The sequence below is a fragment of the Mixophyes fleayi genome, chromosome 1 (genome assembly GCF_038048845.1).
Source record: "Mixophyes fleayi isolate aMixFle1 chromosome 1, aMixFle1.hap1, whole genome shotgun sequence".
Classification (NCBI taxonomy): domain Eukaryota; kingdom Metazoa; phylum Chordata; class Amphibia; order Anura; family Limnodynastidae; genus Mixophyes; species Mixophyes fleayi.
The window spans coordinates 12,025,139-12,041,937 of record NC_134402.1 but is presented as its reverse complement, the minus strand read 5'-3'; the positions used below and the strand labels follow the sequence as shown (position 1 = coordinate 12,041,937).

At 41.1% G+C, this 16,799-nt stretch overlaps 2 long non-coding RNA genes across 2 annotated transcripts in view; one reads left to right on the top strand and one right to left on the bottom strand.

The window, feature by feature from the left end:
* Window positions 1-16,333, bottom strand: part of LOC142104341 (uncharacterized) — a 128,651-nt gene extending 112,318 nt beyond the window's left edge. The window contains exon 1 of the long non-coding RNA XR_012679563.1: window positions 16,223-16,333. This is a non-coding gene — a long non-coding RNA (uncharacterized LOC142104341). The remainder of the gene's footprint in view (window positions 1-16,222) is intronic.
* A 99-nt stretch (window positions 16,334-16,432) lies between these two features.
* LOC142103847 (uncharacterized) overlaps window positions 16,433-16,799 on the top strand; it is a 68,276-nt gene continuing 67,909 nt past the window's right edge. The window contains exon 1 of the long non-coding RNA XR_012679448.1: window positions 16,433-16,487. This is a non-coding gene — a long non-coding RNA (uncharacterized LOC142103847). The remainder of the gene's footprint in view (window positions 16,488-16,799) is intronic.

Below are 16,799 nucleotides of genomic sequence, written 5' to 3'. Positions count from 1 at the left end.
CCACGCATCCTATCACAGTACCACGCATCCTATCACAGTACCACACATCCTATCACAGTACCACACATCCTATCACAGTACCACGCATCCTATCACAGTACCACACATCCTATCACAGTACCACACATCCTATCACAGTACCACACATCCTATCACAGTACCACACATCCAATCACAGTACCACACATCCTATCACAGGACCACACATCTTATCACAGTACCACACATCCTATCACAGTACCACACATCCTATCACAGTACCACACATCCTATCACAGTACCACGCATCCAATCACAGTACCACACATCCAATCACAGTACCACACATCCTATCACAGTACCACACATCCAATCACAGTACCACACATCCTATCACAGTACCACACATCTTATCACAGTACCACACATCCTATCACAGTACCACACATCCTATCACAGTACCACACATCTTATCACAGTACTGCGCTTGAAGTCACTGAGCTCTTCAGAATGACCCATTTTGTATCACAAAAGTTTGCAGACTGCATGGCTAGGTGCTTGATTTTATACACCTCTGGCAACGGGTCTGTTTGAAACACCTCAATTTAATAATAAACAGGTGTGGCCAAGTACTTTTGTCCATATAGTGTATTTCATACATTTTGCCACAATAAATTAATTCAGAAACTAAGAAACTTTGGATTTGACTCAAAGATAGTGGAGTGGATGAAGGTTTTTGGGGGTGACAGGGCTCCGTCATATATATCAAGGCCTGTAGTCACTTGGCTGGTAAGATTTGCTCTGTCTCGCTGGCTATAGCTCCCCATACAAAGCACCGGTTGAAAAGATACACAAACAGCTGCAATCCTTCCTCTGTTATCGCCAACTAAGGATGCCAATAGTTATAAAATACTTTTATTTTGAAAAAATATCTTTTTATGAGAATCCATACATTTTTCGTTCCACAATTAATATATGATTCTCATGTTTGTGTGAGTGTACGCCGGTGACATACATTAACCATATTTATTTTTACAATGGTATAGTATAGGCACCGTGACAGCCAGGCAGCAGAATGCGATCGCAGGGGGGGGAGCAATGATTCCCCTGTAATCATGGTATTCTGCTTGCGACAGCCAGACAGCTGCCAATCGTGATCGCAGGAGAATCATTGCTCCGCCCCGCCATCATGTGATCTGCTTGCGACAGCCAGGCAGCTGCCAATCGTGATCTCAGGGGAATCATTGCTCCGCCCCTGCGATCATGTGATTCTCCCTGTCGGTGAGTGATGGTGTGGTATGTCCTGACGTCACACTGATGTTCCCGCTGCTGCTGTAAGAAGAAGGCGCAAGGAGCAGCAGCTGCAACATCTGGGTAAGTATATTTTAAAGATATTTTATTATCACCTTTTTTTTTTTGTAACAGTTTATAAAGAAAACTGATAGTAATATCAGTAATGTTCAAAAATAAACAGAAAGTTTGAGAACTTGTATGGTGCACTGTAACTCACTGATACAAGTTAAAATATGACTCTTATTTAATATTGTTAAAATAATAGATTTGTTTACAACAGCGAAAGTATTAATAGAGAAAAAATGAGTGCAAATAATTAAACAAACTGTGTTTTCTCCTTTAATTTCATATATTAAGGCGTTTTTTTTGGGCGGGGGAGGGGGTGTTCACCAGGGAACGGGGGGGGGGGGGGTTCACCAGGGGGGGGCTTGCCTGTTTCATTTGTACTGGGCCCCACGATTTCTGATGGCAGCCCTGAGTATAGGCAACAGTGAAAACGTATAGTATATACAACTTTATGCTCTTTGCATCTCTCAGGGCTTCCTCGCTGCTGACCTCGAGAAAGCGTCTTAATTGCTGCGCTAATTGTCCATTCACCAGCTTAATGAATATTAATGAATATATGGTCTATAAGTACATTCTATAACAAGCCTGCTTCACAAACCTGCTTCTAAAGTCTTCTTAGGTTTACTGTGGAGTTAAAGCGGGAGTTTAAAGCAGATTTTAGCTGGTTGGCGGTCAAACTTGACACGTTTATCTTTATGTAATAACAAACTTCCCTTCTGTGATCAAATTCTCTGAAACAGTCTGTTCCACTTTGTCCTACTGGGTCTATGTTGTTATTATGTATTAAGTATTTTACACCGTATGACGTCTATGCTTCATGATAGTCCAGTACTTTGCCTGTTGTTGCTCTTTGTAATATTATCATCATCATCACTTTCCAACTGTAATGTGCTGAGGCTTTTGTGCAGGACCTTATGTATACATTTTGATTGGACCATTGAAATACAATGACATGTATGTGAAGCTTATGTTTTCCTCATTAGCCTACGAAGAGGAAGTGGTGGATGAAATAGTAATATATTGTAATATTGTGCACAGAGAAAGATGATGCTTTAAGACAAAGGGAGGCAGATAGTCTACTACCCTGCCCATAACTGAATCATCCATTGGGCAACATAGTCTCCCACCCAGGAGCCGTAGACCTGCAAGACCCAGAACACCATTCAATCAGCGTTGAAATTACCGCACTAACGGTAATGAGCGGCAATTACCGTAGTAATGGTAATTGTGCGCACCCTGCGGGGAATTGAATTCCCCCCATAGACTATAAAGTCTACATACTTAAAATTTATATTTGCAGCATGGAAGGTTGTGTCTGTAACGCACACATCCACAACGCGTCCTGTTCCGCCACCAACCTTGTGTTGCCTTGATGACCTAAAGGAATTTTGCACTTGGCGAATCATTTTACTGATATTATTAAAAAAACAATACTCACGGCTCACAAATAGATACAGTCATACCCTTTTACAGTCACACTTTCGAAGATATGACACTATATTTTCCTGATCTCCTCATTTCATGAAAGCTCCACCATATGTTTTACATGCTGGAACAAACACCATAAACCAATATGGCTAATTGCAACTTGTTTTTCCTTCTTAGGGTTTAGGGTTAGATTAGACTTATCCCCCTCAGTTTATGCTTTACTGAATTTTACCAGTTTTTCCTGGTCCCTTGGAAATACGTGAAATAGAGGTTTAACTGTGTATGTATTTTTGATACATAATAGGCTACGGGGGATTGGTATAATTTCCTGTCCTAGACACAAATAGACACCTGGGTTTGTCTACAGATGGCAAAACATGACGTGGGGTCGCGCAGATGTAGTGTGTGAAAATATTGCTATTTAAAGTTTCGGTAAACTTCTGTGCAATCCAAGTTTCATGTTGGAACAGTCATATTCCAGTAATATAATCTTTGAGGTTTTGCTTCAATTGCCCACGGATTGGCCATTTAAAATGATATTAAAGCCGCATTGTGCAGAATTTATAGTACGAATAGAGGTGTAACAACAATGGACAATTCCTTCTACTATGTGTTGGAGTAGTATGTGTTTGCATACACTGCTATAAGGTGCCATTGCGTGGTTTGAAGATGCTCAACTCCCCGGCGATACTGGTTGGCAGCTGTAAGAGGAGTCTGACAGCTCGCCAGGACAGTGCCCTCTGCGCAGGGGTATGCCCAGCTGGGGCTTCCAGTTCCGCATTCGCCGTTAGTAGCTGGAGAGATTGGCAGGAAGGTCTTCTAAAATAGGGAGAAGACTTAAATATGGCACAAATTCCAATTTTGTCTGGATTTAATGCTTTTCTCCATTTGATAAATAGACCCCATAGTCTTATAAATCGCATTCCGTCACACACATCTTTTAGTTTTTGTATCTGTCATGCAGGAAATGATTTGAAATAAAAAAATAAACAAATGCAATACATGTTTTATTTCCCTCAAGGGATATATTACTTAATGAACATGGACATATAAAGTTTAATTATAGAGCACGGTTGGGTCAGGATTATGACGCACATGGATAATATGAAGCAGTAAGTGGTTCCTTGGTTACAGTACACAACAACATGGCTGCTAGGAACAACAGCATCATGCTCCAACAGCAATATATGTATAAATTAGTATATTAAATAAACAGTTTTACGGGGATTTGTGAAATGCAAAATGGCTGCTCCGCAGTACAAATAAGGCTTTAGGACATTGGGGGTTTATTTATTAAGACCCTTATGATAATAAAATATTTTAAATCGCTGCTCATCGCAGCAATCAAAAATATTTTTACGGCCAATTTATTTAAGAATGTATTAAGAAAATGTCTGAGCGATGCTCATCTCCCCGACAATTATGGCCGTCAACGATAAGTTGTCAAGACAGTCCTGGGACCCTCTCGGTATACTTGAGATGACATGAGCACTGACTCTATGTAAAAAAAAAAAATATATAGGAAAGATATTAATAAAAAAAAAATCACAGAAAAAAAAAATCTGTTTTTTTTAAGATAAATGTAATTTTTTTCTTGTGGGCATCCCTGGCTAAAGAGAGCGTCCGAGAGCAATCAGAGGACAGCAGGTCCTGGTGAAAAATAAATCATAAAGAAATAGCTAGTTAAAAACTTGTCAAAAATACATTCACACATATAGGAGCCTATGTATTAAGACAAATATGGAGAAAAAAAACAATGCGTTCCCACACTACCTTCCATAATTGCGCAGTCGTCCAACGGGGTATGGCTCAGAACAAGGGTACACACAGGGTAACGAGAGTAGCCATTACTGTGCAGTGTGTTGCATTGATCTCTCCCCTTCTCTTTTCTCCAAATCTTCCACCACCTCTGAGGCCAACTGTTTTCCGATTTTGGGTGAATTGCATTATATGTGATAACTGGTTACTATATATATATATAGCACCGGTCTGCTCAAAAAATAGAACATTCGTTTTTGAACAGGTTGATCCATTAATATCGTCTTTTTCTATAAATAAGAGAAGTCAATACAAATCTAATTTACAATACCGTAACTAAAATACAGAATGCCAGTAATGTTGAATATTGTTTATAAAAGGGGCTCAAACTATCTTGTCTAATGGAAGATCCCTCCATGTTGCTGACATTGAAAACATACCTTGACATGCGTGTTGTGGACAGAGGCTGGGGGTAGTGCATTTTCTCTGGGTCCTTCATCAGGTGTCATGAGGTATACACTCAATAATTTACCTTTGCAAAAGTATAAAGCAGTTTTAGATTACTCTGGAAGAGGGACAGGTCAAATTTTGGGACCACCCTCTTAAGTGTATGTCTCTATCACTAGCGTTGCCAGGAGGGAAAGTTGTTGAAGTTGTTGTAGCAGCATATATCATCTTTACAGAACTCTCGCCAGTGAATACCTTCTAACTTCAAGAGTTGGAGCAGGTCAGCAGAGAGGACATCATAAACAACTTTATGGCTGAGGACTCACCAAAGATCATATGCCTTTTTTGTAACAGAAGAGCTGTCTGTGGCTCAAACAATATCCAGCAGAAACTATTTCTAAGATGAACCTCTTCCAGTTTCTGGTTGAAGGCAAATTGCTCTTCGGAGCAAAAGTTGTATTCTATTATCTCCAATGTCTCTACAGGTAAAATCTTCTTCCTCCCTCAGGACAGAATTTTCTGCTTAACAGGCTCAAATGTCCAGAAGCAGAAACAGTACGGCCAAGCCTAGCAACTTCCATGTATGCCTCCAAAATAGAGTCTTAAAGACTCATCAGTAAGTTCCAATTATTTTCATGGAGCCCAAATATTTTTGGTCAGCTCACTAGACCAAAGAGAGGTGGATCTTAGAAACAATATCCAAGGGGTACCATCTGCAATTTTAAACCATATCACTAAAGTGGTAAACAGGCTTTTTTTTCCACACGAGTGTGAAGTTTTAATGGTACAATATTTGAGGTCAGCTTTTTCTTTTCCATCTCACCGTATTTGTGAATTCTGCATTCTGCAAAATGTATAGTCTTTAAAGAGGTGGGAATATGACGGTGTTGATTCATTCTGGTCTGTTGTGTTGTTGCGGTATAATAATGTTGGTGTCCGATTGGAAGAAAAATTTTGAGAGAATTCCGCATGGAAAAAAAAAAAGAAAGGGTAAATTCTGCTTGTAAGATTAAGGCCAAAATCCATTGGTGAAACATTTGCCCCATCAATCCATCTAGAGACTGGAGGCCAAAAGGAATCTCTTAATTCAAGAAATGCTGCCAGATGTAAGGAATGCAGGTATTTATTCTTCTCACTTTGTCATAAGGAAAACTTCGGCAGAAATATGGATGATTTTGGACTTGAGAACAATGAAGAGGTTCCTGCACATCAAACATTCCAAGACGGAATCAGTGAAGATAGTAGCACAACAGTTCCACAAGGTGACTGGATAATAAAGGTGGACCTACGGGATGTCTATCACCATGTGACTGTCTTCACAAGATACTGGAGGTACCAGAGATTCTTTATTTTAGGTAAGATATTTTAGTACAGGGCTTAATGTTTTGACTGACAATGTCCCCAACGGTATTCTCGGAGGTGCTCATTGTACAGATAGCTCAGTTAAGATTGTGGGAGATCCAACTGTTTATCTAGACAATCTTCTTATTTTCGCAGCCTCTTAAGATGGTTTCCTGGACCATCTTCAGATCATCCTGTTACCATCATGTGTGGCTTGTAAACTGTGAGAAGACAGAAGACAAAATGTTACCAGATTAGCCTTATTCACTGACATGTTAGTGAGTGTAGGAAGTTACTATATAGAGTTCCACTGATCTCCAGGCACCATAGCTACTTCATCCCCTACAACGGCAGTAGTTTCTCCACTGCTTAGCTCTGTGATTTTAATGGGAAGCATTTTGCACCTTGCAGGTGCAAAATGCACCTGGTTAATGAAGGGGGTGGTCTTAAACGGGAAGTAGGTTGGAATTTGCAATTACATTTTTTGTGTTTCCATCCTGTATTTTGTAGGCGCACTGCCAACAATTTTGTGGCCCATAAATGATGCTTATTGTCAGTTAAATCTGGGGAAGTTTGTTTCCAAATCAATATCATACCCTGGGTTCTGGTTTATCTTTGAACTCTTTTTAGTTTCAGTTCTTCCATCTGTCGGACAAGGAATTTTTCATTCCCAAACATCTGATTTTCCTGTCCTAAGACGTTCTTCCAAGTCTCACTTGGTGGCAGCAGGAGAGCAATCTTTATCAGGTTATTAGACTCACAAATGATGCCGATGTACAAAGTTGAGGAGCCTGTCTAGAAAGAGATATATATAGTCTAGGTTTGGAGGCCTCGTCATGTCCCAGGCATTTCTTCCAATAGGAAAGGGCTGAACGCTTTTCGGGAAGCCTGTTTCTTTTTGCTGGCACAGTTAGAGTAATTCCGATAATTTGAATACAATTGGGTACAAATTAAAACAAGGAAGAAAACACAACATAGCTCTGCTCTCTGTAGCATTAGAAATCGTGGTTTGGGCAGATGCCAATCCATAGCTGCGTGGCAGATGGGTTAAATAATGTGGAAGACTTTCTCAGCAGAGCTTTGCTTTATCAAGGAGAATGGTGGTTGATCCAATAAACATTTCTACACAGAAGTGGTGCAGGCATATTATTTGTAGATCTTATGGCAACAAATAACAGGAATGTACAAGTTAATTGCTCCAACTTTCCAATTTCCGAAGGAACGTGGTCTAGTTACCTATATATTTACTTTACTTTGGAACTTCAATCACAACTACATATTTTCTCAGATCCCTCTAATTCTGAGTGCTCAGGAAAATTATCAAGGACGACATGCAGGTTATTATCATCTTTTGATGGTGGCTGAGGAAACCATGGCTTTCACTTCTTTTCCAGCTGGAACCTCCCTTACATGTTGTTGCTTAGAGAAGCACCTCTTGTCTCATGGTCCAATAAATTCATAAGGAGATCAATACAAACCAACAGTCATGGTGTAAGTGGAAAAGTCCAGGAGAAAGGCTTCACTTGGGGGGGCGTTGGAGACCTTGAAGGCAGTGAAAAGACCATTTACCTCTTCTAAATACTAGAAATTATGGAAAGCTCTCCAGAAATGTTGTGAGGCCTCATCTATTGAGTTCAGTGATCAGTAGACAGGTGTGTAGTGCCTACTAACAGGGTTTGGATAAGGAGTCTGAACACTATTAAAGTTCAAGCTCACAGTTTTATCAGTGCTCTAGGTTCACAAATAGTCAGTGGATCCTTTACAAGAAAAGTTTGTTAAGTCTGTTGATCAGCTGAGTCTGCAAGTCGGACCTTTTGATCTGGAATCCTCTGTGGTTCTCCTCTGGAGTCAATTATTCTAGGAATGTTGTCATTCACAATTATTTGATTTTTGGTACATCACTCAGGAATATCTCTGCAATCCAGGCTCTTCTAATATGTCAGTCCTATCTGTCTTTCTCAGCACAAAATTATTCTGAAACTCAAGGAATCTAAGGCCTAAGGTAGTCTCCACTTTCCTTCTACCCAATACTCTAAGCTCTGAGTTGGAATTATGACATAATATAAATGTTCAAAATTATAACCCTCCGCACTAATAAAATGTAGCATAAAGATATGTGATCTGTAAATTAGTTAGTCTTGAAAATATTTCTTATTTAGGGTGCACTCTGTAGCATAAAAACGTGTTCATTTAGTTATTTTTTATTATGAGTCTGTATCTTTCATCTACCATTTGGGTAATATAAAAAAGGAAATATTTTTTCCATTCCTCTGTCTCCTCCTGAAGATGACCATATTTATTAGATGTTATATTGAGTGTAGGTGTGCCTCCTATAAGTAGTATTTCTCTCCTTTTTCTTGGTTACTACATAATATAGATGTTGGAGATTCCTAAAGAAATATTTGGAGAGAACACAGACCTTCAAAAGCAGATATGCTTCCCGGAATTCCTAGAGCAGCAACCTTTAACCTCTCATTCTATTAAAGCCTTATCTACGTCATGCCATGTGACATCAGTATAAGCAGAGCGACAGTGTGTTCTTCACTTAACACTTTTGTTATCCATTACAAGGTGCACACAATTTAATCAGCCCAAAACAGCGTTGAATGTCAAGTATCATGGGTGGTTTACCAATAATTATTATTATTATTATGGGACTTTGGTAGGTCCCATGAGTAACTATTGAAGTTACAAATGGACAGGACAATTTACCATCAACTTACTGGAACTTTCTTTTGCTGTTCTATAACGTGGCAGAGGTCACCGGATGCCCAAATATTACAATGATATCTATCACAGGGTTTCCTGGACACTACCTCATCCTAGATCTCACCTACCGCCAGAGCTGGATTAAGGCTTTGGGGGGCCCGGGGCACTTCAGACAGGGGGGCCCCTAAGATCTAAAATTAAGGCAGTGGTTCCCAAACTTTTCAAGTTTGCGGCACCCTTTAGAGTCTCCATAATTTTTTCAAGGCACCCATCCAAAATAATTACCTAGCAGTCCCGTTTTTTATAAGTAGTTGGGTCAAAATAATGTAATAAGTATTTAGGTCAGGACGAACATACTTAGTAAGTTGTTTGCAAAAATAACACACATAAATCCAAGAGAAAATAATATTTTTATATATTTTTTTTCTATTATATTTCTGTCAAAGAATAATTTACAGCTAACTCACTCTGTGCCCTCCTTCATCTTCACATACTCTGTGCCCCTGCGTCATCGCCACACACTCTGTGCCCCTGCGTCATCGCCACACACTCTGTGCCCCTCTGCATCCACACACTCTGTGCCCCTCTGCATCATATCCACACCCTCTGTGCCCCTCTGCATCATCTCACTGCCCCCTCCTTCATTCTTTTGCCCCTCCGTTGCTGTTTCCTATCACCCTCAACATATATACCCGCACTACCACCACTGTAGAATATATATTATATATATATATATATATATATATATATATATATATATATATATATATACACATATATTAGAACACAAATACATATGTATATATATATGTTAAAACTACTTACAGCTGCCTGCCTCTACTCCGATCCAATAATCTCCTTCTGGAAAGCTAGTTAGATCCACAAAGATTTGAACATATGATGGCTGGATGTAATTATATATATATATATATATTAGTACAGGTACTTGTAAAATGTACAGGCACCTCTGTATAAAACGCATGTAAAATAACGCCATTGGGTATAAGGCTATAAGCATTGACACACCTACATCACCTACAGTCCACAGTATGACTCCCCGAGGGCTCGCCTAGGTTGTCTGCACAAGACAAATCATTGCTTACACAAACTAAAATACTGTACATTAAAACAATCATCAAAAGGCAACATTAAAATGGGTATTGACACCACACATTAAAACTAGCATTGGAACTGCACATTAAAAATACCATTGATAACGCACACTAAAACTACCAATGATACCGCACGCTAAAACTACCAATGATACCGCACGCTAAAACTACCAATGATACCGCACGCTAAAACTACCAATGATACCACACGCTAAAACTACCAATGATACCACACGCTAAAACTACCAATGATACCGCACGCTAAAACTACCAATGATACCGCACGCTAAAACTACCAATGATACCGCAAGCTAAAACTACTAATGATGCCACACGCTAAAACTACCAATGATACCGCACGCTAAAACTACCAATGATACCACACGCTAAAACTACTAATGATGCCGCACGCTAAAACTACTAATGATGCCGCACGCTAAAACTAGCACTGATAACGCACTTTAAAAATACAATTTATAATGCACATTAAAAATAGCAATGATACCGCATATTTAAACTAACATGAAAATGTTAACGTAACACCAATTTTGACTATATATGTCTATATATATATATATAAATAAGTTTATGTATACATATGTGTAATAATCATGCAGGACCATCTATTTTATTATTAATCATTATTAAAGTTATTATCGAAGTCTGCCACTTATATTAAAGCTTTAATTAGATGACATAAATATGTGTGTATATATATATATATATATATATATATAAATAAATATAAATTATACATAATGTATTACAATTTTATTCAAACTTTAATATAACTATACAGCTTCAGTAATTACTTTACTAATGATTAATAAAATATAATCTGCCACTTAATTTGCTCTAGCAGCCTAATCTCAATGTTTAATGTATATTTATTGAAACACTACTGATAAAACAAAAAATCATATTTAAGAAGACCCCCTCATAGCATGGTGACTTGATTGCTTGATTAAATATGTAAAATGTAGCCAGTATATATATATATAGTACTCTTACTGTTATAGGTGGCTACAGTTTACATATTTAGTCAAGATATACCCATGTTATTAAGGGTTTTCTATATATATTTAGTTTTAGTATAATTATTTGGTCACTCACCTACTGTCTCTCTGAAGTCTTCATGCAGAGGAGGAGCTGCTGCATCTGCACATGCGCAGCAGCTCCATTTTGGCCATTTTAGGTATTACAGCAGCCGCAGTGCTGCTAAGAAAAGAGTGGGTACATTGCGCATGCGTCGGGTGTCAGATGGCCGCGGTTCTGTCAGCTGGGCAGCTACAGAGGCAATGCGGGCGGCGGGGCCCCCCCCCCCCCGCCGGCGGAGCGAGGGATATCTGGTGCAGTTTCTGTCAGTTGCTGTCAGACAGCAACTGACAGCTGGGCAGCTACAGAGGCAATGCGGGCGGCGGGGGGCCCCCCCCGCCGGCGGAGATAGCGATGTCTGGTGCGCTTTCTGTCAGTTGCTGTCAACTGACAGCAGAAGAAGTCATACTGGCGGCGGGGGGCCCTCAGAGATAGGGGGGCCCGGGGCACGTGCCCCCTGTGCCCCCCCCTTAATCCGGCTATGCCTACCGCTACCAGTTCTGTATGAGTACAGTAGAGAGAGTGAGGGGGTCTTATATCACCGCTCTATAACTAGCTGCCCATACATCTCTGGGCAGTAATAACCCGTGAACGACCACTGGCGTACTCCAGGAGAAGAAAATACAGGTAACTATGAAGGTAAATTGACCGTTATTCAGTAATGCCTTTACCCAGTGTCGGACTGGGGCATGAAGGGCCCACCGTGGGAATGCACGTGGGGGGGGGGGGGGGGGGGGGGGAGGGGTGGATTTAAATAAATAAAGCAACATTTACCCTGATTATCCCCTGCTGAGATGGCAATATTAATAAGAGTACTGTGGTGGTACTTGTACTACTGTTGTCCATAGTAAAGGTTTCCCCCTGCATTTTTGGCATCAGAAATCCAACAAAACTCTTTGCAATTGGTCTATTATTGACGTTATTGTGAGAATGCAGTTATCACCCAATGATAAATAAGCCATTTAGGCTTTCCATTGATGATGAATGCAAGTTTCTTTGGGGCTGGCTGATAATTACAGCCTACACAAGCTGAAAAATCTTTGTATATGACCAGGGCCGGTGCAAGGTTGCCCGGCGCCCTAGGCAAAGTTTAAGCTCGTCCCCCCCCCCCCCCCCCCAAATAATTTTTTTTTTTTTATTTCACAGCCCCTAACACACTTGAAATTCTTAAAATAAAAATAACTCTTACCTCCTCTTGGCTGGCTAGGATGCAGTTCAGATGTCTGATGCAGCACAGATGGCGCAGAATGCTGTCCAGGCTTCACTCCTGCCCAGGAGCAAACACAGGATATCTAGAGTGGAGGCTCTAAATGTTAGATTTCAGAACCAAACAAACAAAAAAAAGAAAACTTTACATCACTCACCTGTTACAGACTGACATGTACCCCGCTGCCCACCAACTTCTCTCACACATGCCCATCTGCCCACTAGCTATTCTCACATATGTCACCTATGCCCTTGCATAGCTGCAATTTGTCACGGCACTATTTTAGTACATAGACTCTATAGTCTCTAACTTAAGGACATTTATAAGTGTAATCCCACATTTTCTGTAGCATCCATTCTCCCCCCACACACACTTTCTGTAGCATCCATTCTCCCGCCATTATCTGTAGCATCCATTCTCCCGCCATTATCTGTAGCATCCATTCTCCCCCCACACACACATTTACTGTAGCATCCATTCTCTCCCCCACACATTTTCTGTAGTATCCATTCTCCCCCCACACACACATTTACTGTAGCATCCATTCTCCCCCCCCCCCACATATTCTGTAGCTTCCATTATCCCCCCACACACACATTTTATGTAGCATCCATTCTCCCCCCACACACACATTTTATGTAGTATCCATTCTCCCCCCACCACACACATTTTATGTAGCATCCATTCTCCCCCCCCCCCACATATTCTGTAGCATCCATTCTCCCCCCACACACACACATTTTCTGTAGCATCCATTCTCCCCCCATTTTCTGTAGCATCCATTCTTCCCCCACACACACATTTTCTGTAGCATCCATTCTCCCGCCATTATCTGTAGCATCCATTCTCCCCCCACCACACACATTTTCTGTAGCATCCATTCTCCCGCCATTATCTGTAGCATCCATTCTCCCCCCACACACACATTTACTGTAGCATCCATTCTCCCCCCCCACATATTCTGTAGCTTCCATTATCCCCCCACACACACATTTTATGTAGCATCCATTCTCCACCACAAACATTTTCTGTAGCATCCATTCTCCCCCCACACACACATTTTATGTAGTATCCATTCTCCCCCCACCACACACATTTTATGTAGCATCCATTCTCCCCCCCCCACATATTCTGTAGCATCCATTCTCCCCCCACACACACACATTTTCTGTAGCATCCATTCTCCCCCCATTTTCTGTAGCATCCATTCTCCCCCCCCCACATATTCTGTAGCATCCATTCTCCCCCCACACACACACATTTTCTGTAGCATCCATTCTCCCCCCATTTTCTGTAGCATCCATTCTCCCCCCACATAACACATTTACTGTAGCATCCATTCTCCCCAACACACATTTTATGTAGTATCCATTCTCCCCCCACCACACACATTTTATGTAGCATCCATTCTCCACCACACACATTTTCTGTAGCATCTATTCTCCCCCCACCACACACATTTTATGTAGCATTCATTTTCCCTCCTTCCCTTTTTACTGTAGCATCCACTCCTCCTCCCCCCTCGGTTCTCTGCAGCATACTTCTGTCACCCTCCCCTCCGTTTCTCTGCAGCATACTTCTGTCACCCTCCCCTCCGTTTCTCTGTTCCATACTTTCACTACCTCTCCCCCTTTTCTGTACTCACCTTCACTTTTCTTCCATTCTCTTCTCCGCCTCTTGTTTCTTGCTTCTTTCCTCTCTCTTTACTTTTGTCAGACTCCTGTCGGCTCTCTACACTGGCAGCGTCGTGACGTCACGACGCTGACAGGCTACTGACGCTGGAACGCTACTGACGCTGACAGGTGCTACAGTGCAGCACCGCTTAGGTCTACAGGACCCCTATATTGCGGGCGGACGATCCGCCCGGCGGCGATCGCGCCGCCCACTTAAAATTAACTAATTAATAATTGTTTTTTTTAATAATCAGTCTCCTCGGCCACAGTGCCGCCCCCCAGAGGCCGGCGCCCTAGGCAGCTGCCTAATGGTAGCGCCGGCCCTGTATATGACTGTAATGTTTTATGCCCAGAAGCACTTCAATGGAGATCCAGTGATCCACCCACCCTCTCATCATGAACCAAAATGAAAAATCAGGAAAGTCTGCTGTTCATTGTAACCCTGCACAATGTATTTTTTCTAACTAGTACAAAACTATCATTCCATATCATTAAGCTTAAGTGGAACTGTAACTGCAGTAATCTGGCCAGCCAAACAATAGTAGCTTGATTTCACATATACCTAATTTCATGGGTCTCCGTCTCAACTCACAGATGGAGTAGACCTTATTAACAAATTCTAGTTCACCTATTAGCATTACTATTGCCCCTTCCTCACTGGAATGGATGCCCCCCTCCACATCTCCCTCCCATGTTTCTCTGCAACCCAACCCCTCTCTGTTTCCCCTGCAATAATAACATTAAGGCTGCAATGAGCTTCTCTTCTTCTTTGCTCTCCTGCTCATCGGTTTGCTCCCCCCAGGTCCTCTTCACTGACACAATATCATGAGTTGATATCCGCAATACTTAAAGGTACAGGTAGCCGGGTGTCTCTCAACATGGTTGCTAGAATGGACAGTCTGGGCCCCTACCTTCTATATACTCTGTACTCTGTATAATAACTTCATTATTCCCCATCAATAATCCATTTATGAATAGGCCCCACAACAATTAGTGGCTTTTTTTTAATGTCAGTGATTTTGACGTTTACATTTCACGCATTACCTAAGCTACATATACAGCAGGATCACGGTCACTTGGTGGATCTGCTACTTAGAGATTGTCTGGCTATATGGCTGCTATGTGTCATACGTATAGCTTAGAAATAATTACAGCAGGGGAAGGCAACCTTCTTCTATCAGTATGCCAGCTAAAATCTAGTCAAGCCCAGGTGTGCCAGGTGTGTATGTAATAAATATATATATATATATATATATATATATATATATATATATATATATACACATATATATATATATATACATACATAAGTGATTATGTATTATTTTATGGTGCTAATATCATAATATTAATAATATAATATGCCACATAGTAGTGTACTCAATTCATTCATATAATAATAACGGCAGTGTCCTCATTTTGTGTTATGCCATAGAGTTGTACCCACAATTCATATTATGCCACATAGTTGTGTCTCCAGTTCATGGTATGGCACAGTTATGGTCTCAATTAACATTATGCCTCACATAAGTGCCCCAAGTTAATGTTATGCCTCACATAAGTGTCCCCAATTAATGTTTTGCCTCACATAAGTGCCCCAATATATATTACGCCTCACATAAGTGCCCCCAATTAATATTACGCCTCACATAAGTGCCCCCAATTAATATAACGCCTCACATAAGTGTCCCCAATTAATGTTTTGCCTCACATAAGTGCCCCAATTAATATTACGCCTCACATAAGTGCCCCCAATTAATATTACGCCTCACATAAGTGCCCCCAATTAATATAACGCCTCACATAAGTGTCCCCAATTAATGTTTTGCCTCACATAAGTGCCCCAATTATTATTATGCCTCACATAAGTGTCCCCAATTAATATTATGCCTCACATAAGTGTCCCCAATTAATATTACACCTCACATAAGTGTCCCTAATTAATGTTTTGAATCACATAAATGTCCCCAATTAATATTATGCCTCACATAAGTCTCCCCAATTAATATTACGCCTCACATAAGTGCCCCAATTAATATTATATCACTGTAAGAGAGACTCTATGTAACCACAGACTCAGACATTAATGTATATGTAAATGACACTGTTCCTACCTTTAGACCATGAGAGAGAGTCTCTGTATGTGGGGTCAGGAGATCACATGTCCCCTCTCCTGCCCCTGAGCTCCTGGACTGTACCAGCTGTGACACAGGGAGCTCCGCAGAGTGAGGACTGACTGAGCTGTCTGCAGCAGTGCCTGCAGGAGCCAATCAGATCTCACTGTGTATCCTGCAGGCACTGCTGTAGTCAGCTCAGGCAGTTCTCAGGCCCCCTAGCAGCCAGCAGAGAGGACAGACCAGGAGGACACACTGGAGCCAGGTAACAACTTACATTGATGATAACCGTCTCCACTGATTGAGGGAGCCGGGTATCATCTACAAAATGCTAAGGGGCATATTCAATTACGATCCCGATCCGCGGGATCGCGCCGGAACGGCCGCGAATCTAATCCGCGGTACCGCATTAACGTGGATTTTCGTTCGCAGCCCATAGGGCTGCGTACGAAAAACCGCGTTAATGCGGTACCGTATTAACGGCCGTACTGCGCATTTTTCGCGGTAACGCGCGTTACCGCGGATCGGATCATAATTGATTATGCCCCTAAAAGTGACTAAAGAATGACATAATCTG